The following is a 23,948-nucleotide window of genomic DNA, read 5'->3' as shown; positions in this document are numbered from 1 at the left end:
CCACCACCAAGGGTACCGGGGTACCACCAAGCATGAACTTTGACACTACGAACTAACACCTGTCAAGGTATGCCTGGGCTACCTATCAGTTAGTCAGGATTAGGGAAGGAATTGTTTGCACTTTCAACATGTTTGCACTGAAGTTGTTCAGTAAAGATTGTTAAACTTTGTCCTTGAGCCTGGTCTGAAGACATTTAAAGAAGTGCACATTGGGGCTAGTGTATAAAAAGGACCTGGGCCTGTAAAGCACTAAGGGGTACGAAGAACAACACACTACAGTGTCAATGCAGTATGCTATAGAAGAGGGTGTTGCTAAGGGTAGCCAAGTACATGTTGAAGACACGTACATGATCAAGACACAGAACAACCAGTTAAGGTGTGGTACCCAGGTAAGGTGAGGTATCCTCTGGTAGAGAGGGAGTCACTATTTGGGCTCCCTCCCTTGCAGTCCATCTTCCATAACAACCAGGAGCAGACCAGCATTATGGTCCTCAGCCTAACTGCATGGTGTGGGAGAGTTAATTCAGGTAATGCATGAGATCTGCACTATTATTGGAAGTGAGTGTCAAGGTCCTACCTTTCTTCAGAGCTTGTGCATCTCCATGAGCTGGCATCCATCTTGGTTTTCTGCAAAGCATGGTGGGAACCTTTATGCCTTCAGGCTTCTGCGGCTCCTCCTCAGAAGGGTGTGGTTGAGCACATTTAAACCTGCTGTCTGCAAGTGTGCTCTTTACTTGTGTCCTGTATGTTGCCCTGTTGCAAGCTCTTGTGTTGTTCCCATTGCTCTCCTGGTAACCGACTCGGCTTGGACAAGACTACTCTCTGCGTTAACCCTTTACCTGACCTCCCGTTGCTGAACCCGGCCCGTGACCGGAGTATTCTTTGCCTACCGTCTAGTACTGTCTGCTCCGTTGTTATTGACCCGGCTTGTCTGACTACTCTACTCGTGTTCCCATCTAGCTCCCACCAGCTGTACGCCATTGGCAGCAGTCATTATCGCAGCTGGGGTCATTCGGGGGCCGCGACCTGGTCTCAGGCTGCGTCAAGTCCATCCCCACCATCAGGGGCCCTGGTGAAGGGTAGCCTGGGGCTTAGACTCCGCGCCCTGAGGGACTCTGGTCTGTGGGTAGTGGCTGTCGTCAGTCGCAGCGTGACCGTACCATAGGCCTGCCTGCCCATTCCAGCGTTCCTGCCCTGACAGTGAGATAACAGAGGTACACTGGCTGGTGGAGGTGGTGTGGCTCTACCCACCACTCCAAATGCAAAACACATATCACCGAATGTAGAACTATGGAACAACACTATATCAGGAACTCAGATTCATTCTACATGCAGTGCTAGCTCATCTCTAAGTCGGGAGTTTGCCTTAATGCTAGACTGTACGTATGACCACAATCCCTGCCTAGTTCATTGATGAGCATATCATCAGGCAGGGTACCCCTAATGCATGGGCACAGTAGGCCCCACCCATAGCATGGCATAGTCGGACATCTCCCCACCTTACATGCAGTTTCCACAACAATACACAGTCACAGGGATCAGTTTAGAATCTTTACTCACAGGTCCCCAGGACAGCTGCCACCTTCCAACATCCATTGGGCACAGTCCAGTGAGTGAGACGACACCTCTCAAACCAGATCCTGTGTGATGAGGTTCTGAAATTGGCTCCAAGCACTGTACGTACAAGCCCTCAGCCCTGACACCACTGAGGCCCGAGAACAGCAACCCCTCTGGCTCTGGAACCCTCCTAGGGAGAAGGAACTCTATTCTCCAGTGCTTCAGACTATATATCACCATACCAACCCTTTTCTGGATACTTCTCTCCAGGGATTTGGCTGGAGCATGTTGAATATTCAGGCTGGTTATTTAAATCTCCCACCCTATGTTCTGGACCCTTTTTCCAGAGGAGGGGGGGGGAACAATCAAACTCCCAGCCTTTGAAACCCTGAGCAGATCAGGACAAACAATCACTGCTCCTTTGATTACAGGAGGAGACAACAATTAAGTTCGCCTAGCATACTATGCTAGGGGGGTAATACATATGTAAAGGCCTAAAGCAATGGCCAGAATGTCTCCCAACCCAGAGGGTGAGGTTATAGCTAGCCCACAAACCACTGCTACCCTTCTGCCTTTACTAAGCAACCAGCTGATAGGTTGAGAGAGAAGCAGCAATGGACGAGTAGTTCCTTATAAACTATCTGTAGTAGGCTAGCAAGCTAGAGGCCAGTTAATGATGACAGAAACTTTTTTCAGGGTCTATGCCTAACTTTTTTAGGGTCCCTAAGCACAACACACTGTAACCTAGGAATGGTACCTTGACACACTTGAACAGTCACTGATCAAGCTTGGCATATATATTATTGACTCTGAGTCACTAAAGCACAATGCAGACATGGGTTCTATAAGATGACAGATTCAAAGAAGAGTAGGATATCATAACTTTAAAGGTCCCTGAAGATCTTATGGAACAATTTCGGAATACTGCAGGGTCACTGCACAATCCAAAGGGTATTACAAGATATTTGTAACACTCTAATTTGCTGAAAATAGAGGCTCCCTTCAACCTGTGAAAAACCTTCAATATTAAGGGCAATGGATAAACTATGGGTGGGGTCATCAGAAGGCAAGGGGGTATTGGTAGGGTGGAGGGCCCAAGCAAATTGTCAGGAGGGTGCCTCCATTGGTGACTGTCTAGATGGAGTCCTCACACTGGACGTTTGTAAGGTTTACTGGTTTGCATTCTGTTCTGAAAAAAATTGCAGGTGGGCAGTTTCTCCTATAGCAGCTTCCTTTTTCTTTAAGGCTAGTATGCCTACCGGTAATTGGATACCCGCAGAAGTTAAGGTGTGGAGCTATATTAGCAGAACTGGCATGCCCAACAGTCTACCTGGTGGCTTCAAGATGCAGAAAGGATTGAGCAACGATGGCTAGTGACCAGCAGGTTGCCAAGCATGCAGTAGCCTGGGCTGGCTTTCAGCAGACAAAGGCAGAGTCAAGATCCTAGCAAGGGACTGGGCAGGACAGGCTGCAATCAGTCTATTATCTAAGAGAGAGTCAGGGCAGGGTCTCAGAAGGCAGCAATCAGTCCATTATCCAAGAGAGAGCAGTGTCATGGCAGGCAGCAATGAGAGAGCAATCCGTTTACCCAGGCAAGGGCCAGAAATAGGAGAATCCATGAAAAGATAGGGCTAGACAAGGCACAGGTGCAGAGCCAGAAAGCATAATGCTATCACAAGTTCAGAGTTCTGTAGGACCATGCCTCAGACTCCTCACAATATGGTAGACATACCCGAGTGGTGTGCACTTGGAACAGGGACTCAGGAAAGCAAAGAACTTTGTAATGGGGAGGAACTGAAAGCCAGACTTGTGGAAAATGATCCTTGCTGGATCTTTGTATTGGTAAGGATTATGAAGATGGTCCCACAGGAGAGCATGTGCCTGTTTCTGTGCATAAGGTCAATATTAGACATTTATTAGTGTGCATGAGAGCACATATTAGCATGCATGTGGGCACACAGCTTGGTACCCATATTGGTGCAAAATGTCCTATATAAGTTGTAATGTGATAAGAACAGATTGCTGACTAGTCTTCAGTTAGTTCCTAATTAACCTTTGACCTGATCTGCTACTTCTGCCTTCTCATTTACAACCTAGCCTGCTTTTGACCTGCCTCTGGATTCTTGTCTTCCCATTGTGACCTTGACCTTTTTTTAGTACCCTGCCTTCTGATTCTGTACTTTGCTGCCCAGCTGTTAAATGACCTTAATCAGTATCCTGACACTGCTTCTGTTCTGTGCTCTGTGACTGATGTTCCTGTACCAGGAGAGGATTGACCATTTGGAAACTCGGTCACTGCCCGAGGGTCCGGGGTCAGTAGGGGGCCCCATGAGATGCCCCTGGTACCTTTTTCATAGGCTTTTTTGAGTTTGGGCAATGACACAGGGGCCCCATGATCCCCTATTGCCCAGGGGCCCCATGAGTTGTCAGTCCGCCCCTGCCTGTACATCACTGTTCATCTGTTGCTGACCTTGGTCTTCAATCTGATGCAGTCCTTTACCGTTTAAGACTTCAGGGGTTGTGTCCTGGCTCCAATTATGTCTGCTGACTGGGTGCTACCGTGTTACTGCCTCTGGTCCTTACCCGGAGGTCCACAATTGTTTGTCCCTCACACTTGACAGTTGGTTCTGCCTGCAATATAGGTCCTTGTACCATTCTATGTCCTAACATCCCCTGTCACCACTACCAGGAGTGTTGGACAAGAGGTGCAAGAGAAGCCCCTCTTCAGCTCGATCTCCACCAAGTACATGACAATACCACTCAGATGTTGAAGACTGGAAGGATGGAGGCGCGTTGGCATCAAATTGTCTCCCTTATTCAGGTAGTGAAGAATCTGCAGGGTATTTTCATCTAGAAGCCACAAACAGTCTATGACTACTGTATCTTTGACTTCCGCATTTTTTCCCACAACTGAATGTGTCATGTTTGAACATCTAGGCTTGCGGTAGTGTTCTTCTGCCAGAACCTTAAGTACCAACCCCAGAGCGGCAACACTAACTTGAACAATGCTGTGTTACAGCATCAATTCCATTTGGAACTATCTGAGACCCTGGCTAAATTGGAGATTCCTGATACTCTCAACAACATCATTCATCTCACTATTCAGTTTGAACGAAGACTCAAGGAGATACAGCACTCCCAACCTACCTGGATCTTGCCACAAGTGTTGTTGGCTCCTATGCCTCTTCTACCTGCCAAGTTCTCCTCATCTTATAATGCTGAGCCAATGCTATTTGTATTATAACATTCACCACTCACTGCTGAGGAAAATCCATGTCATTTGCAGAATAACTTGTGCCTTTACTTTAGAGAAGCAGGACACAACTCTCAAAACTGACCCATGAGACCATGTACATTTTTTACTCTCTACTTATATATTGAGCTATCCTGTGGGAAACAGGTATACTCACATTGTCTTACCTCTTTCTCTGCAGATTTCTGGAAGGAACACCCAGGTCCAAACTCTCACTGATTCTGGTGCCTGCAGTTGATTAATGGATACCAGTTTTCCACAGCAACACCAGATTCCTTTACAAGCTAAGACTCAGCAATTGTCCACTCACCTACCTGAGGTATCTCATCTCAAGTATGGACTAATAACTCAAGAAACCTGCTCGGTGCAGACTTTATCTGCTATTGGTCATCAAGAATATTTGTGTTTAGACATTATTTCATCCCCTCTGTTCCCTGTCATTCTGGGTATCCACTGATTACAAGCACACAGTCCTCAGATAATCTGGGGGTCAGGGGAAGTGACATTTCCCTGTACTTAGAGTCATCAGCATTGCTTCCATTGTTCAATTCCTGTTGAACCTGCAACATTTCTCGGCTTACATTCTGAATCTCCTACATTGCAATTTGTACCTCCAGGTTATCATGATTTCCTGGACTTGTCCGATAAAAGAAGGGCTAAAATTGTCCAGCTCATTGGCCACGCAACTGTCCAACTGAACTCCTGCCAGGAGCCGATATACCTTTTGGATGCAAATGCTGTCTACCCAAACCAGAACTTGAAACCCTACATCAATAACTAAACAAAAACCTGTAAAAAAGGCTTTATTCTCCCATTCACATCCCCCTCTAGTGCAGGCATATTCCTCATGGAAAAGAAAGATGTCTCTGTGTCTCACTGTGTTGACTACAGGGAGTTGAATAAAATAACCATTGCTTCTAGTTTCAGAACTTTTGCAGTCTTTTAAAAAGGCTATTTATTTATTTTTTTTTACACAAAACTTGACTTACAATAAGCTATCAACCTGGTAAGGGATAATGAGGGGGCCGAATAAAAGACTTCCTTTCAGACTCTATTATGTCACTTTTAGTATTTAGTTAAACCCTTTGGGTTGTGAAATGCACCAGTTACCTTTTAGTGCTTTGTAAATAACAATTTTCTGACACTTTCTCAATCTCTTCATGATCGTATACCTCGATGCCTCATCTTCTCTCCACCTGTACAGATGCATCGGGAACATGTTAAAATAGTATTGGGGTTTCTAAGAGAATATGGACTGTATGCAAAGTGTGAATTTGAAAAAGGAGACAATTCAGTTTCTAGGACCTATTATTTCAACCTCCATGGGCCCCCCAAAAGGGCAATTCCGTCCATGAGGGGCCTGTACCGACAGACAAAGAATGATATGGGGGATCATGTTGACAATCAAATTGGTTCTGGAGAAATAGGTGCTATTTGCAAGAGGGAGCAGCCCATCCAAATTTAATCTCCATGGATCACAAGAACTGAATATCTCAGAACAGCCAGAGGGGCTAAAACATTGCCAAGCCTGGTGTGCCCTATTGTTCTCTTGCTTTACATTTATTTTTATTTATTATTTATTGCAGGTTCTTATATAGAGCTGTCAATTTACGCAGCACTATACATATATATATATTGCACATTCACATCAGTCCCTAACCATCAAGGGGTGTACAATCTAAGTCCCTAACTTACATTCATACATACACCTATTAGGGCCAATTTAGACAGGATCCAATTAACCTACCAGCATGTCTTTGGAATGTGGGAGGAAACCGGAGTGCCTGGAGGAAGCCCACGCAGGCATGGGGAGAGCATGCAAGCTCTAGGCCGGAGGTGCTGCGGCTGGGATTCAAGCCAGCGACCCTAGTACTTCCAGGCGGAAGTGCTATCCATTTAGCCACTGTGCTGCCCATTACATTTTACACAATTTATAGGCCAGGTTCCAAGAATGGGAAGCCAGATGCACTGATCACGTATGTTTCCAGGGGATGATGAACCTCATCAACCAGGCACAATTTTGCCAGTACAAAAGTTGTGACAAAATATATGATGTAGTGCTAACTCCAATAATCAAAATCTGCCATATGTCATCTTGAAATACATATGTACTATGGACTAAACATAAATAAAATAATAAACTGTGCTAAATTCACCGATATATAAAACACTATTGCCCTACTGGCTATTGTATCCACATGCTCAATGCAAATTATAAATAATTATAAACAATTTAGTGAGCCAAAAAGGTGTTAAAACATACATATTTTGTGGTTCAATACTTCCAGCACTTTAACGGGGATTAACACACTTTAGGGTACTGTATTTACAGTATGTTTTGATTGTTTTATTTATGTTTAGTGCAAAGTATATACAGTATGTATTTCAAGATGACATATGGCAGATTTTGATTATTGGAGTTAGCGCTACATGAGATATCTTTTCACAATTTTTGGACTGTCAAAATTGTGCCTGGTTGATCTTTGCACAACTTTTGTCAATATACGTGGGGACGCATATAAACGTAAGCAGCTACTCCACATCCATCTCTCACAATATTTGAAGAATTTTTCTTTCCCTCCCTCTCCCTCATAATAAAGTGGTAGTTCATAGGAACACACTTGATTTTATTTTGCCAGTTCAAAGTTTTCTGCTACTGAAAACAGACCTGATTATCCAACTAAAGCAAACATAAATGTAGCAACCTCCTAGTTTAGCTAGGGGGTGCTAGACCCTGATGGCTATAGAGGAGCTGATTAACAGCTCAGGTGAGATGGTCAGAGAGGTCAAATTCTGGTCAGGACTGAGAGACTCTGCAGGCTAGCCCCTCTGGAATTTCCCCATGCTCTGAGGCTTTTGGAAGATGACCTTGGAGGCAGTGGGTGGATCTGAGGAGTGGTTGGCTGCACTTTTGAGGGACCTTAGCCAATCCTCAACAGAAGGCTTGGCAAGGGGCTGGACTCCCTTAAAAGTGTAGTAGCCTGCTTAGTAGCAGGTGTGTGGTGGTGGGAGTAGAGTGAGAAGCAGGAAGATGTGAGGCTGGAGGAAGAAGGCTGCCAGGAGGCCTAGTGGGATGGGGCCTGCCTGCGAGCCTGGAGCTGGAAAGGAGGAAAACTCTGGACTCACTGGCCCCCTGAGACCACCTGTATGGCAGTGAAGGAGCAGTCCAACTGATAGGCCTGTTAGCAGCAGCCATTCCACAAGCAGTACAGGAGAAGATCTGAGTGAGTACACCTGCACCCCCTGGGCAGACAGGGGAAGGAGCACTCTGGTGGTAAACCAGATTAGCTCTCTGCTAGTGACAGTGCACCTTATTTAAGGGAACAGGAAACAGATCCCCTGCTCAGGAAGAAAACCATCAGATTGCTGGGTGTTGAGGAGTTCATCTAGAGTCTGGGGTAGTACAACTGGAGCTGCTGGCTAACAATCCAACGGAGACTGGTTTTCAGAGAGAAGCTGTGAATAGTTCAGGAAGTTGTCCCCAGACTCCAGTTACCTTGGGCATCCTATACACCCCTATAGCTTATCTGAGTTTAATCCCCTCAATAAAATACCAAAATAAACCACTCATGGACTGATTTCTGTTTGTGGATGAAAGTTGTGTGGAAAATGCTAATTGGCTGTGCAGGACTATAGGGGGACCCAAAACTCATCAGCAATCCCTAATGGGGTTGTGCTACTTAAATAAAGATGTTTTACTATGGACATCTGTCTTTAGGAACAAAAATAATTATTTCTACATGACCAGAAGATATTTGTGCCCCCAAATTTGTATTCCAAAATATTCAGCCTTAGTCAATGTTAGGCTCATTCTTTGGTGCTACACTTTGAGATTCTCAAAGTAATATTGAACCATCAGTATATCTTAGCGTAACACCTTGAGCACAATAAAATAGACATTCACAGTAGACTATTCTTACCCCAACGCTTGCAGTTTACAAATTTAAACACTGATGGCTTTAGCTGTATCAGTGCTGCTTCTCTGAACTTATGGTCTTTATATGAAAGCATTAACAGCGGACAGTGCAGTCCCCAGTCAGTCTGTTAGCTTGAACAAGGGAGGAGGAGGAGGGAGCAGCAGAGGAGTGCCTTGCCATCTTAGACTATGGGGCTAGTTGTTTCTGTTGATGTACATAGAGTAGGGAGACACAGTTCTAGTACCTGCATACAAGTGTGACTCCATAGAATGCTACAAGGGAAAGGAACCACCTTGAAACATGAGACCTGGGACAGTAATCATGGCACTAACTTAAACAGGAACATAGACAAAGATTAAAAGATAAAGAAGCTGCATATTCAGTAACTGATGTGGCAGTGCTGTGCCCTGCCACAGTGTAGAAAAAGTGTATAACCAAGGATTCTCATCCAGACGGGTTGAGGGGCTGCAGGGGCTTTTGTCATTCAGAGGAAACTAGCTTTTCAGTTTCTCAATCATTTCCGTATTGGGAATTTGATCCCTGAGATTTCATAGAAATCTGGGAAGAATAAAATCTCCAGTCCTAGGTCTGTGTTTTGTGAATAACTGGCACACTGATTGGGCGGGTGTGTGCTGGGATTTTAACCCTTTCGCTAGCAGAGACAGTTTAGCATTTTTTTGCACACGTGGTTAAAAAATCATTTTAAGCCTGAATATTACACAAACCCCCCAAACATTATATACTTTCTGAAAGCAGACAACATAGAGAATACAATTGTGGTAGTTCCAATTTTTTATGTCACATACTATTACTGCAAAATTTCAGTAAAAAAACACACTAAAATGAGTTTTAGGACAAATGCAATAAATTACCCCTTATTTTTGTTAAAATAGAAAAGACGAGGTTGCACCGAGTAAATATATACCCAACATGTCAAATCTTAAATTTGTGTGCACACGTGAAATGGTGACAAACTTCAGTACCCTATATTTTCTATAGATGACACTTCAAAAGCCCCTACAGGTCATCAGTTAAGCATTACTGAGGATATTTTGTGCTAGAATTATTGCTCTCACTCCGGCATGTGTGGCAATATATAACATGTATATCGCAACTGCCCCTGGCTTGTGCGTTTACGTTTGTATGTGCGTATATGTGGGGGTGGGGGACCTAAACATTTTATTGGGGGGGAGAGATTGTTATGTACTTGAGTGTAACTGTATTTTTTTTTCAATAAAAAACATATCTTTTGGTTCATTTTTTTTTTTAATCAAGTAGAGGACACAGAGTCCCTTCTGTGATGATTTTTAGGTAACAGGTTCTCTTTATTGAGACATGCAGGGTCTAAAAGACCCTGCATGTCTCCTTTTAGCTCCAATGAATGTATTGCAATGCAGATTATAGTGACAGGGTGACCCGGAAGTGACGTCACACGCGTCACTTTCTGGGTCACAGTAAGAAGGAGAGGACAGCGGATGTGCATCCACTCTACGCTCTTCCCTCCACCCACCAGCATCCACCATGGCAAGAGCCTGCCTGCCATTTTTTTTACACAATCCCAGTGGCTGTAGTGATGTTCTGGCAGCGAAAGGGTTAAAGGAGACCTGACTATGGTTCTAAGGTACACTCCAGCAGACAGGGGTGGTCTCTGCAAATGGTCAGGAGGGTTCCACCTAGGAGAGATGTGGGAGCCAGAGCAGCAAGGTGCTGCCAGGTGTATGAGACTGTAGGACACAGACAGAGGCCTAAAAGATAAGGCCAAAGCAGCAGCACTACAGATGTAAGCCAGGAGGCTAGGTGTATATTTTTGCAAGGGAGAAATGCTGGAACTGTGTTGAGTCTTTATTTTAATAAACTTAAAATTCCAATTGAAGCACATTCTCACAGTGATTAAATCAGCTACTGAAAGTTCTTAATGAAAAACTCCACTTTTTTTTTTTTAAAAAAAAATTCCCCTCTAGGTGATCTAAGTACCTTGTACATTGCAAGAATTTTAACATTGCATTTTTCATTCAAACTTGAATTTTAACAAACTCTGCAGAGTCTTACCTTTTATTATTCTGAAGAAATAGCTGTTTGTCTGTGTCCATGTACAGAGTGAATCTGCATGGGAGTGTTTTCATAATTATCAAACAGCTGCTGCACCTGCCAGGCTGTAATGAGAATATTGCAGGGTCTGCATCCCTTTATAAGTGTTTTCCCTTTGGAAGTTTCTCACCAAAAAGGATATATTTGTTGCAGGGGAAGCCCAAAATCTGACTTGTATCTTAATGCAGACTTTTGGAAAAATTAGTAAGCCAATCACACAAGCAGGATATTACATTTCTGGGAGGCATTCTGTACACCATCTGTGTACTGAATGCCTCCAGGTTTCCACAATGCACTGCATGTTACAGAAATTGTAAAGAACAGAATATAGAATTTTACAGTACTGCAGATTGAAAAGTAAAAAGGTACTTTTTAATAACATTCAACTACAACATGACTTGTGTCACAATTGTATACACTATATTATTATTTTTCTATTTGCTAATAGTTTCCCACAAAAGTGGAGGTAACCTTTAAAAAACTGAGGATTTATTATCACTTTAAGATGGTAGGACTTGTGCAGTGATTCTTCGGGTAGCCCAGTTTAAGGTCTGATTGTCAAAATTATGTTAAGACTTGTGAAAACTGCATTTAAAAAAAGAATCACAAAACTAAATCATGGGGTTTGTTAAAGCCCTTTCCCATTCCAAGAAGTCCCTGTGAAATGATCATTATGGACTTTATTATTGAGCTTCCTCCATCTAAAAAATGTTCTACCAATTTTTTGGTAGATGATAGATTACACAAGATTGCGCATTTCATACCTATGCTGGGGACCCCTTTGGCAATCAAGACTGCACATATATTTATCAAAGAAATAATAAGACTTCATGGGGTACCCAGCAGTATCACTTTGGATAAAAGAGAACAATTTAGGTCCAGGTTTTGGAAGAAACTGCAGGGCACTGGAGATTTTCTTCAGCTTATCACCTGCAAACTATTGGGCAAGCACAGCGCACAAATCAAATGCTAGCACAGTATCTCCAGTGCAACTCATCATTTACACAGGATAACTGGACATGGCTTTTCTCCTTGGCCAATTCAGCCTGAGTCCACTCAGGCTCTATTCTTTGTGAACTTTGGATTCTTCCAAAGTTTTTTTTACCTGATACGATGCCCGGTTCTGTTCCAGCAGTACAGGACAAGGTGAAATTCTTACAATCAAATAATATGGTATTACAAGAATCCATTACTAACAAGGTAATACAACATTTTTTTAAAGAAGATGAGAGGTGATCTCAATCCTAAATGTGAAGACAATATTTGGCTGTCCATTGACAACATAAGACTGGCATGCCCATAGCAATTAGGGCCAAGACATACTGCCCCATTTGATGTTAACTAGAATATTAATACAACAGTTTATGAATTTTTACTTCCAGAATCATACTAGATTCATTCTATCATGGATCTCTGTTAAAGCCTATAGTTTCAAATCCATTTTCTGGGCACAATTCAGGATCATCAGCACATAGAGTGATTGATGGCAATGAGGAATATAAAGTCAAGACCATTCTTGGTTGCAGGAAGTGAAGAGGCACATTCAGTATTTAATAAAATGGAAATGCTATGGACCAGAAGAGAATTCCTGGGTACATGCATTTAAAGTGGTTGTAATCCTCAGACATGAAATATGAACAAAGTACATCCCATTGTGTGTGCCTTTCTCAATTAAGAGCACTAAGCGTCATTTCTCTCTGCTGCTTCATTCCTATGCTTTAAGCATGAGTTCCTTCTGAAAAGTTTTTCTGACACCAAGAGAAAAATGGTTACGGGGAGGGACCTCCAGCAGATTGACAGCCTCAGCTCTGTTCCTGTGTGCTGTGTGAAGGGTGTGTGTGTGTGTGTCCCTTCTCTCCAACCAGCTCTCAGAGCTCTCCTCACTGATGTAACTTAAGCTCTCTACCCACTGCTTTTCAGAGCTGAGAGATGCTGTGTAAATTCTGCACTTGGAATGGATGTAGGGGGAAAACAACTGTAGATAAACAGGTAAAACTTATGTAGGAGGATTTGTTTCATCTCTGTGTATCACCTGAGGCCAATCACTTCACTGGGTTTATTTGAGCGTTTCCAACCACTTTAAGACTGATACAAGTATTTTTTCAGGCCCATCCTGAAAAGATGTTCCAGGTGGGCATCTGAATGATGCTCATTTGGAGAGGCAATGTAAGAGGGGTCCATTGCATTTCAGTAGCCTGCAGGCACATGCTATATCTATAATTTGATCTCCACAGGCATTGGATACAGGTAGGAGGGCTGGAGAGCTCACTAGGAAGAGGCATAGCTTGCTTCAAGTTTTAAATGCTCCATTGGTTCTGAAAGAGACTTCTTTATGCTTCCTCTTTATTTGATACCTACCACCAAGTTAAGGGAAATCTCCTCATGGGGCAAAAAAGCGCAGCATAATCCTGACAGATGTTCTAACCAGGGGTATAACATCATAGGACTCCATAGCAAAATTTGATTGGGCCCCCATCCCCTGTCTATTTCTCATTGTAGCAGCTTGCAGTGTCAACTGTGAACATAAAGGGTTTATTTACCAAAACTGGAGAGTGCAAAATCTGGTGAAAATCTGCATAAAAATCAATCAGCTTCCAGGTTTTATTGCCAAAGCTTAATTGAAGCTGAAATTAGAAGCTGATTGGCTCTCATGCACAGCAACACCAGATTCTGAGTGCACCAGTTTTAGTAAATATATCCCCAGGGCCAGTGCTAGACTATTTTGGGCCCTAGGCAAGACAAGCCACTTGCACCCCCCCCCCCAAAAAAAAAATCTAAATTAAATTTTTAAAAGTAGTAAAACATTTTAGAACAACAAAACTAAATGAAACTGATAAATTTCTTCCAGTACAGGTAGCTTTAGATTTCTTTTAAAAGAATGAATGCTATAAAACCTATCCCTCAGTTTGTCACCTTCCTGCACATTGCAAACTATTGTGAACAATACAATCCGCCTATAGAGTTCTGTTTATAAACTGCTCCAAAGGCACAACTAGAAAGGTTAGATATCTCACTTTAAAGCTGTGTGAATAGAGCACATAACAGACACACAGTGGGCATTCTCAAAGGTGGAAATAAGAAAGCAATGGTACTTAGACAGCGGCACCATCTCCAACCGCAAAGGTAGGATACCTGGCTGGCTATGCCTCCTTTCATCTGTGTACCTGGGGCTGGCCATGCCCCAACTTCACATCTCTATGTACCTGGTCATGGACACGGCTTATAGCATCTGTACTGCTGTTTACCTGTGTAGCACTACCCCCTTAAGAGTTGTTTAGTAATTTTTGGGTTCCCTGTCAATTTGGACCTCTTTTTGAAAGCCCAACCTCTGCTGACACCACCATACCCTGGTGACCAGAATAAGTCACCACTGTAAAATGGACTCACACACAAGTTTGTGTAAACCAATATAAAGTTTATATTGCATTTAAACATAGTGTTATCAGAAAGAACACAAGATCACTCTTGTCAGTTTTGAGTAAAAGTGACAGCATCCACAGTAAAGCACCAGTGACTGTTAGCAGGCCTGCTTTCAGAAATAATCCTATGCCTCCAATCTGAGGGGACTGTTGAATCCCCAGTGAGCGAGAACAACTATCAAGAAACAGGTAAGCTCACTGTGGGTCCTCAGAACCTGATGGCAAGGATTAGATTTGAAGTGTAGAGAGCTCTTGTTTATAATTGACCAATGTCCTTTTAAGAACACTATGGAGTGTTCTGCACACTTGTTTGGGCCCAGTTCATATGAAGTTGAACTAGGGTGTAGATGATAGTTCCTCAGTGTCAGGGATCGCGGCTCCAGGGTCAGGGATCGCGGCTTCTCTCCCTGCGCATGCGCACTGGTGGCAGATCACGCCGGGACACAGGCACTAGGTCCCGGCGAGCCGCGGCTGACAGGACGCCGCGCATGTGCAGTAGGAGCTGCGGGCGCGCCTCAGGCGTCCAATGACAGCCGGGGGCGCGTCCTGGCCGGCCAATGACAGTGCAGGGCGCACTATTTAAAGATGCCCTGCACTGTCATAGATTGCCGCAAGGTCTATCTGTGATCCTGAGTTCCTGTATCCGTTCTAGTGACCCTGATTGCCCTGACTACGCTGCCTTCCCCTGTGATTTGACCTGGATTGCCCTGACTACGCTGCCTTCTCCTGTGATTTGACCCGGATTGCCCTGACTACTCTGCCTTCTCCTATTCTGACCCCCGGCTTGTCTGACCATTCTGCGGACTGACTTACCCTGCTGATCCTGCGTGTGACCTGACTACTCTTTGCCCGCCGATTCGGTACCCCGCTTACCCCCACGGGACCACGGTCCGTTACCATCCTGCTAGGGCCGCCTTCCTCTTCACATCTGGCTCTCCCGGTACCTGCATACGTCCCCGGAGGCTTCCTCTGCCACTGGTGGGCCTGCTCGGAGGTCGTGACCTGGCCCGGGTCTGTTACAAGTCCATCCCCACCATCAGGGGCCCTGGTGAAAGCACAGCCCGGGCTTAGACCCCACGCTCTGGGTAGGTCTGTCAGTTGGCAGCCTGAGGCACCACCTGGCAGATCATAACACTCAGTATGGCCTGACTGACTCAACCCAATCTGTATTTCTAAACAGAAAAGGCTGAGCCCACTGCGATAACCCCTGGGTAAAGCTTCGGGAGAGAGGGGTGATGCCTGCTCCTTATCACTGCCCATTGAATCTGCACCAACAGCTGGCTGCCTCCTCCTCCTTCCGCTTCTCCTCCTGATATATCCTCTTCCGGCTACCACTGACAGTAGGGAAACCAGCGGCCATGGCTGTGCCCTAGGCAGCAGTGCACCCTAGCAATAGTGCTGGCCCTGTCTACCCCTCTGTGTCATTGTTCTTTATATAGCATATGCTTCATTTAAGAACAGGCAGCAGGAAAGCTGTCAGTATAATCAGCACATTACAAGGAACATGTGCTGTTGATAAAATTTATAATTGTAGTAGCAAAAAAATAAACATATTATATGGTTATCAGCTGTGATATAAGGTTTTAGAAACACTGGGATTTTTTACTGCATTTTTACTGCATTAGCAGAAGTTCAGTTGGCAATAAATTGACACTGCTGCAACAGCTAAAAAAATGCCTCTTACAGCTCAAAGTGGGATCTGTGACTATGCTTTTATACTGGAAACTTCACAGTTTGTTTTCCCTTACAACCTCCTTAATGGGGTACCCCTCCCACCCATTGCCTATAGCACTTGTGCAGGATGCTATGGCTATTGTTACGCCACTTGTTCTTATACTTCCTTGCCTCAACAGGAAGTCATGGGAAATATTCCTTATAGCAAAAACTTTGGTTTTATATCTGCCTATGCCCTCATTAGGAGATTTTTACTTTTTTTTCTGATTGATGTCTTACAGAAATAAAAAAGAGTTGACATACCATACCATACTATAAAACAAAAGTTTAAGGTGGAGTTGGTCTTTGACTTCTTCACTGGCACTCCACTTTCTACTGTACTAGTTTGCTGGACGCATCCTGCTCTTCGCTAAGCCACTTGCTACTGTGTTTGCTCTTTATTGCCAGATGGATAGCCACTGTGTTTACCTGCTGGCTTTAACCAATCAGTGCCCAAAAACACACTGCTATTGTGCAGCCCTCTGTAAGTGTTGTGGACTGCACTTGACACCCTCATGCTGGTCACCACTGGTCTAATGTCTCATATTAAACATGCACAGCCCTACGAAAGGTCCAATAACAGTGCAAAAATTAAATTTTTAAGGGCATTATACAGTTTCAAATATTTTCTTGTTTTAAATAAATATTAAAGTAGTTATATTCAATGGGATGTTTGCTTGTCTTACCTTGTATAGAGAACCCCTTCAGTAGCTGCTAGTTCATTGGGTCCTCAGATACTAGTCTTGACTGTATTGAGACCTCTACCACTCTGACACACCAAGTTAAATTCACACGATTCAGGATTTGACATCAACCCTCTCTAAAAAATGTAGACAGAACACAGTTGCAGACTAAGACCTTATAAATTAAGGTTAGGAACTTATAAGCCTTGACCGTATATTAGCAAACAACTAACAATATCCAACTACCCAAGTCAGCTTAAACAGTAACAGGATCACTAAAGGTGCAACAAGGGCAGCTTAAACAGTGGATAAGTCTAAACCACTGGAGCTATACTGCCAACTTGTGCACTGGGGTGACCATGCTAGGTGCAAGTCTGCCTGCAGGACTTTCTTTAGACCAAACAACCCCAAATAATTTGCATTTGGTAAAAGCTGTGCAAACTGAGGTAGATTAGAGGGACACTCTCTGGATGGTTTCTTCTACTAGGTATCGTTGGGCCCCTTAATGGTAGTGCACTACTGGTGAAGGTTAAAGCCACAACCTGCATTCAGTTCCAAGTATAACCTGTAAGTGTGATTTGTAGTGTTGTTTTGAAGAATATTAACAGTAAGTGAGAAAGAATCTAAAGTAAAGTCTGTTCTTGAATACATGGATCGATTATTTGAGCTCCCACAAACCTGCACAGAAATGCTGGTGATGCAGCTACCCTGACCACGGTCCTGGCAAAGTAGTATGTTAGCCCAGGTAGCTGTACTCTTCCACATCCTGGCACCAACTGCCCCTAACCTTTCCGGGCAGTGTACTACTCTCCCCTTCTCTCTTCCATGCAAGGCTACTGGAAACTGTAGTATTTTCTAACACCGGGCAATACTGTCATGATACAATGGATCTACATCTCCCAAAATCCCTCTCAACAGCATCTCCTTCTCCATGACCCGATGTTGCCCAGTCAGTGAAGATTACACCCATAAAGATGTAGCAGTCAGCCATGCCAGGAACTGTTGTTCATTAACAGTATTAGAAGTTTCTTTTCTTAAAGGGGTGGATTTCCAGTGCCTTGTTACAATTGTAATGATGGGTTCACATTCTGTGGCTACAGTTTTAGTATCATGGCTGATTGATCTCCCTATGTCCACACGTTCATTCACCTAGCTTGTAACTATTCGACAAACACAACTTTCTGTTCAGAATGCATGCACTGACATCTTCTCTGTGTCACATCACAAATGTGGGAGTGCTAATGTAATGTTTTAAAAACTCTTCCAACTGCATCCGTGAGCTCTGTGTGTCTGTGAATGTTCTGCCTGCTTGTGGCTGTCAGATCCAGTTACTGTGCAGCTGTCACCTGCACCAGCACTAGACTGAGAGACCCAGGGATTGTGGGATATTTAATTTCTTGACAGGAAAATTCAGTTCTTACACTACAGAGAGAAGTCAGGCATTAAACTGTGGAATAGGTGCGGCAGTAAACACACAGAGGCCCGGTGTGCAGTAAAGGATGTATTAAAGAACTTGCAAACAGTACAACCCAATGGAAGTGGTCGCCCCAACTGAGAACTCATAGTCAATGTAATGCAGAATCTGTAGTAGTAAGCCTGGACTGAAGACAGCTTTTGCCAAAAGGGGGTGGACTGCGACCTGGCCAGTCCAACCCAAAAGGGGAATTGCTGAGTGCAGGCGAAGGCCCTGAGCTGTCCCTACTCCTCTAGTACCAGTCCCAAGCACAAGTGTTGTCCCTAACAGACAGCTATACTCTTCCTACACTAGCCACTTGGCAAATGTGTGCCAAAATCCTGGTGGCAGGAACTTAAAAAGACTCTACATGACCCAAGATGGCTATCAGGGACACCTGGATGCAGTGTAGCCAACCGCAACACTGCTCCAGGGAACCAGCGGAATCATAGAGAAACCAAGTTGCTCTTAACTTCCTTTTCCAGCTGTACTGCTGCTCCAGACGAGCACCACTTCCGGTGGAAAAACTAGACTGCACCTACCTACAAACCTGCACAGTGCCTCACAATATGCCTCATATATAAGAGAATAAGGGCTACACATATGGGCAAAGATATAGTAAATTAGATTCCCAACACTTTCTGGTACTAGGAACCTAAACAGTACATGGTAATACAGATACATGTATCAGGCTTCTTTTCCTAAAAGAGACTTTAACCTCACTAATCATTTTAAACTACCATTAGTACCTAAAGCTACTCAGGACACAGTATTTCTTATCACCATAAAAAGTATCAGGGATGCTGTCACTTTCCCTGGCCATTGTAGCCATGGAAGAAGCTAATGAAGCACAATCTGTCCCCTCCCCCCCAGTGTCTCATCAAAGAGAGCTTGCCACAGTAACATTATATGACAAAGGGAACTTTGGGTCCCCCTATGTAATATAAACAAAGCTGTAGTGACAAAAAAGATTTTAAAAAATTACAATTACACCCATGCACTTAACCCCCCAAAAACATTTGAGCCTGCCCCCCATACATGCACATACACATGTAAATGCACACGTCAGGGGTGCAACAAAAATATTGCTTGCACAACACATGATACATATCACTGCACATGTTAGAGGCAGAGCAATAATTATGGGCCCAATATTCACAGTTAATGCTAAACTGATGACCTCTAGGTGTTTTAAAGCGTCGCCTATTTAGGGTACCAAATTTTGCTACCATTTCATGGGCACATGCAATTTTGACATGTTATGTGTCTATTTGCTCAGCGCAACCTCATCTTTTACATTTTACCAAGAAAAATTTGGATAGTATATTGCAGTTGTTCTTCCTAAAACTACTTTAGTGTATTTTTGATAAAATATAGCGAGAATACGGTGTAGCATAAAATATATTATAATTTTGAGCATGTAACCACTATGTCGAGTTAAAAACTATTTACTTCCTGTATTCTTCTTTTACGATAAAAATAAATATATATATATATATGTGTGTGTATTTATATATATATATATATATATACAGTATTTATCCAATGTCATATATTATAAATTACAGAGACTCTGCTGTTTCAGGTATATAAGTTTATTGGTGTAGCATTAGTTTGAAGAGGTGTTTCTATTCCAATATTTCCTTTTTCTTTCTGTTTTTTTTGTTGTTGTTTTGTCTTTTAGCTTTAGACATTTTATCAAGGGAGGAATAAAAAGGAGATTTCATTTAATGATCTCCAATGAAGTCCGCATTCGTATCAGAAAAACACAACACTATATGCTCTATTTTTTTCTTGTTGGTACCTAATATCCTTTTGGCACCCCCCTGTGTGACCTGTCGGTCCAGCTTTGGAAGAAGACTATCCCCCCAGCGGGAGGGGCACGCAGCATCCGATGTGCTCCTTTGAGCATTAATAAAAGCCCTCCGTTAGCCTCATCTCATTACTCTACTACAAGTATTGACTTTGGCCTGCAGTCATGTATAGATGAAATGAAGATGGCTTGTCCTAAGTGATTACTCAGAATTACAAATCATTTCACAAGTAACTCTACACTGTAGCCTGCCTGGCACCCTGCCCCTACCCCTCCACTAGCAACCCCCCCTTCCCCTATTCCCCCATTTTTCTGTACATATACATAAAGGTTAGATGACACAATGTAAAGGTGGTCAGAGTGTTTTCTACATGCAATTCCTTTGCTTCATGTATAGCTATTATTATTATTAATATTGAACATTTCATTTGTTCCACCCTTTCACTGCTAGAAGGCCTAAATGAAGGCATTTATGTGCTGGAAGCAGTGAGCTTAATCTGTCAGATACTTGATAGATTGAAAGCTTAGATAAACACGATATTTAACCCCTATGTAACTCTGTATTGTCCTTGACTGATCGCTAGATGCTAACTGCTTAGGCTAAAGAGTCTGTCAATGCCATAATTATATTTCAGTCATAGGTGTCTGGTAGGCTGGGTTCTTATGCACTATGTTGCCAAAAGTATTGGGACACCCCTCCAAATTATTGGATTCAGGTGTTCCAATCACCTCCATGGCATGGCCACAGGTGTATAAAATCAAGCACCTAGGCAGCAGACTGCTTCCACAAACATTTGTGAAAGAATGGGTTGCTCTCAGGAGCTCAGACAATTCAGTGATACGTTTCTACCTGTGCAATAAGTCCATCCATGAAAGTTTCTTGCTACTAAATATTCCACGGTCAACTGTTAGTGGAAGCAACTGGGAACAACAGCAACTCAGCCATTTTACGTGGTAGACCACGTAAAATGACAGAGCAGGGTCAGCGCATGCCAACTGTCTGCAGAGTTTGTGTGGCCTTTAGATTAGCACAACAACAGCGTGAAGAGCACTTCATGCAATGGGTTTCCATGGCTGAGCAGCTGCATCCAAGCCTTACATCACCAAGTGCAGTGCAAAGCATTGGATGAAGTGGCATAAAGCACATCGCCACTGGACTCTAGAGCAGTGGAGACATGTTCTCCGGAGTGACGAATCACGCTTCTCTGTCTGGCAATACGATGGACGTGTCAGGGTTTTGCGGTTGCCAGGAGATCGGTACTTCTCTGACTGCATTGTGCCAAGTGTAAAGTTTGGTAGGGGGGGTATTATGGTGCGGGGTTGTTTTTCAGGGGTTGGGCTTAGCCCCCTAGTTCTATAAAAGGGAACTCTTAAGGCATCAGCATACCAAGACATTTTGGACAATTTCATGTTCCCAACTTTGTGGGAACAGTTGGGAGATAGTCCCTTCCTGTTCCAACATGACTGTGCACTAATGCACAAAGCAAGGTCCATAAAGACATGGATGAGAACATTCTCTATAATATATAATATATTTAAAACCAAGCAGGTGGAGTGCAACTTCCTCATATTGCCTTTAGCAAGTGTACAGAGCTGAGAATTCAAGAACAAAGATCTCACCATCTGAGGTACAATTATAAGATTTTTTTTTTTACTCTCCAACATCTACCAAAAGCTGGGTTGCCTAAATAATATTTTTAAAAAACTGTATGTTGGATAGCTTTGCAGCATTGAAGCTTTTGTACCTTGGATTCATTGACATGCTTGCAGCATGAACAGGGCAGCACAGTGGCTAAATGGTTAGCACTTCCACCTGGCAGTACTAGGGTTGTTGGTTCAAATCCCAGCCATGGCACCACCTGCCTAGAGTTTGCATGTTCTCCCTGTGCCTGCGTGGGTTTCCTCCGGGTACTCTGGTTTCCTCCCACACTCCAAAGATATGCTGGTAGGTTAATTGGATCCTGTCTAAATTGGCCCTAATTTGTGTATGAATGTAAGTTAGGGGCCTTAGATTGTACACCCCTTGAGGGTTAGGGACTGATGTGAATGTAAAATATATATGTGTAAAGCGCTGCGTAAATTGACGGTGCTATATAAGGACCTGAAATAAATTAATAGAAAAGCAATTTATGAATCACCAGCACATCATGATGAATTTTAATCAATCACATGAAAACAGAGAGATGTTTAGGGAAAATAGGAAATGTGGTGTACCCCTTTTTCAAGCAGACAGAAGAAGATCATAGTGAAGAAGATCATGCTGTACTGGTGAATCATATGTTACTTGGATTTGCAAGCAACAGCCCATTACCAATCACAACTGCACTCATCTTTTCAAGGTTGCAGAGCTGTTTTGAGGGCACCATATTCTCCACTAAAGCCTTCAACATTGATCAGTCTCATGTTGTTCAGTCTCATATTGTAGCCATAGATTACATACTACCTCTCTGTGCTGCATGGAGATTTTTCCATTTTCATTCCCAATGTTGACGTAGGAGTGCTTTAGATGTTAAAAATTTCATATACACAAAAACATATTCTATGTTTGTAGACCCCTGGTCACCCAATCACTTCTGGTAAAAAAGTTTAACCATCTAGTCACCAAAAGTCCTACTACATTCTTTTCTGGTTGGAGTTTGCCATGTAGTAGACTTCTTGCTCTTTTAGAAGTATACTTCACACTACATATCACACAGGACCATGGTGACCATCATGGTTTGAGACTAATTTCTACAGCACAATGTTCCATAAGCAATGCTGTGTTGTGTTGACTGTAGTGCCAGTGGTGGTCCTTCAATATGCTGTTGGATGAGCATGCTGTCACTTCATTAATTTGTTGATGGAACAATATTAACAATGTGCTGGGAAAAAGCCTTAACAGCATTGGGATGAAAGGTTCCTTGCTAGAGATTTCTTTTTAATTTGAAATTTTGAGGGTCCTTGAAAGTCTATAGTATACAGCTGTTGGCCAAGTAGCATACTGTGAAGGGTAGTTTATGGCAGCTATCAAACAGAGCCTATACTATAATTGTGCACAATGGTCCTCTGCAGACTATGTCTGCTTCTCTGCGCTGTAAGCAGAACATGAAATAAATAATAATCATTGCACTAATGTATATGTTATTGTAGCTGAGAATTATGAAACCACTAAAATGCTGCTAATGACCGCAGCATCAGTCTTCCATATCAATGACTGAAAGCAGAGAGCTGATGTAAGTTATGCAGGTATTGATGTGGTGTAGGGTGTGCAAGATAGGGACCGAGTGATGGAGTGCTCAGATTTTCTTTATTGATCATATAAATGTGGTATTAACCATCCCCTAGAAATAGACCTGGAAGTGATAACTGATAAGGAACCACTGATGGACTGAATGTCTGCACTAGGGATCTGATGCAGGATACAGGGAGAAGATAACATCTCCTAGATCTCAGTAAGGGACTTGTAGACTGCATGAAAAGAATTGTTAATTTATGAAGGTGTGTGATCTGAGTGTGTGTGTTTGATTTCAGCTTTCATGTTTAATTAACTCCTCTATAATAGATAAAGCTGAACCTTGGAGCTTGTCAGGATTATTATGTGTTTGCATTATAGTTTAGGGATTCTTTGTAATGGAAATCAGAATAATGAAATATCTTAAATCAGAAAGAGAGGTATCTCCAGCTGCTGGAAAAATGGCTGATGACCTTGTCCAGGTGGTCATTAATGGTTGGAATTAGTCACTGGCTGTTGGTGCATTTTTGCCCAGGCTGGAAAGGTGTGCCAGTCTATGAAAACAGTAAGGCTAAGTTCACACTACCTTTGTTAGCAAGCATTAGACAGGTGTTTGGGAAGCATTTTTAACTCTCCTAAAATGCCTATGAAAATTCTACAAATGGCAGCACACAGTGCTGTTTACACTGAAGCGTTAGCGTTGCGTTGTGGCAAAATTGATGCCTCATGTCAAGTCAGGAGGAGTTGAAGCTTTCCATTCAAGTATATGGTGACACTCCTCAAACACCTGATAGGCAGTTGTGAGGTGGTTGCGAAGCATTTATGGAGCATTAGTACCATT

The sequence above is a fragment of the Staurois parvus genome, unplaced genomic scaffold, assembly GCF_062004578.1.
Source record: "Staurois parvus isolate SC_StPar_1 unplaced genomic scaffold, SC_StPar_1.0 ptg000104l, whole genome shotgun sequence".
NCBI lineage: Eukaryota > Metazoa > Chordata > Amphibia > Anura > Ranidae > Staurois > Staurois parvus.
Note: the sequence above shows the minus strand (reverse complement) of the source record.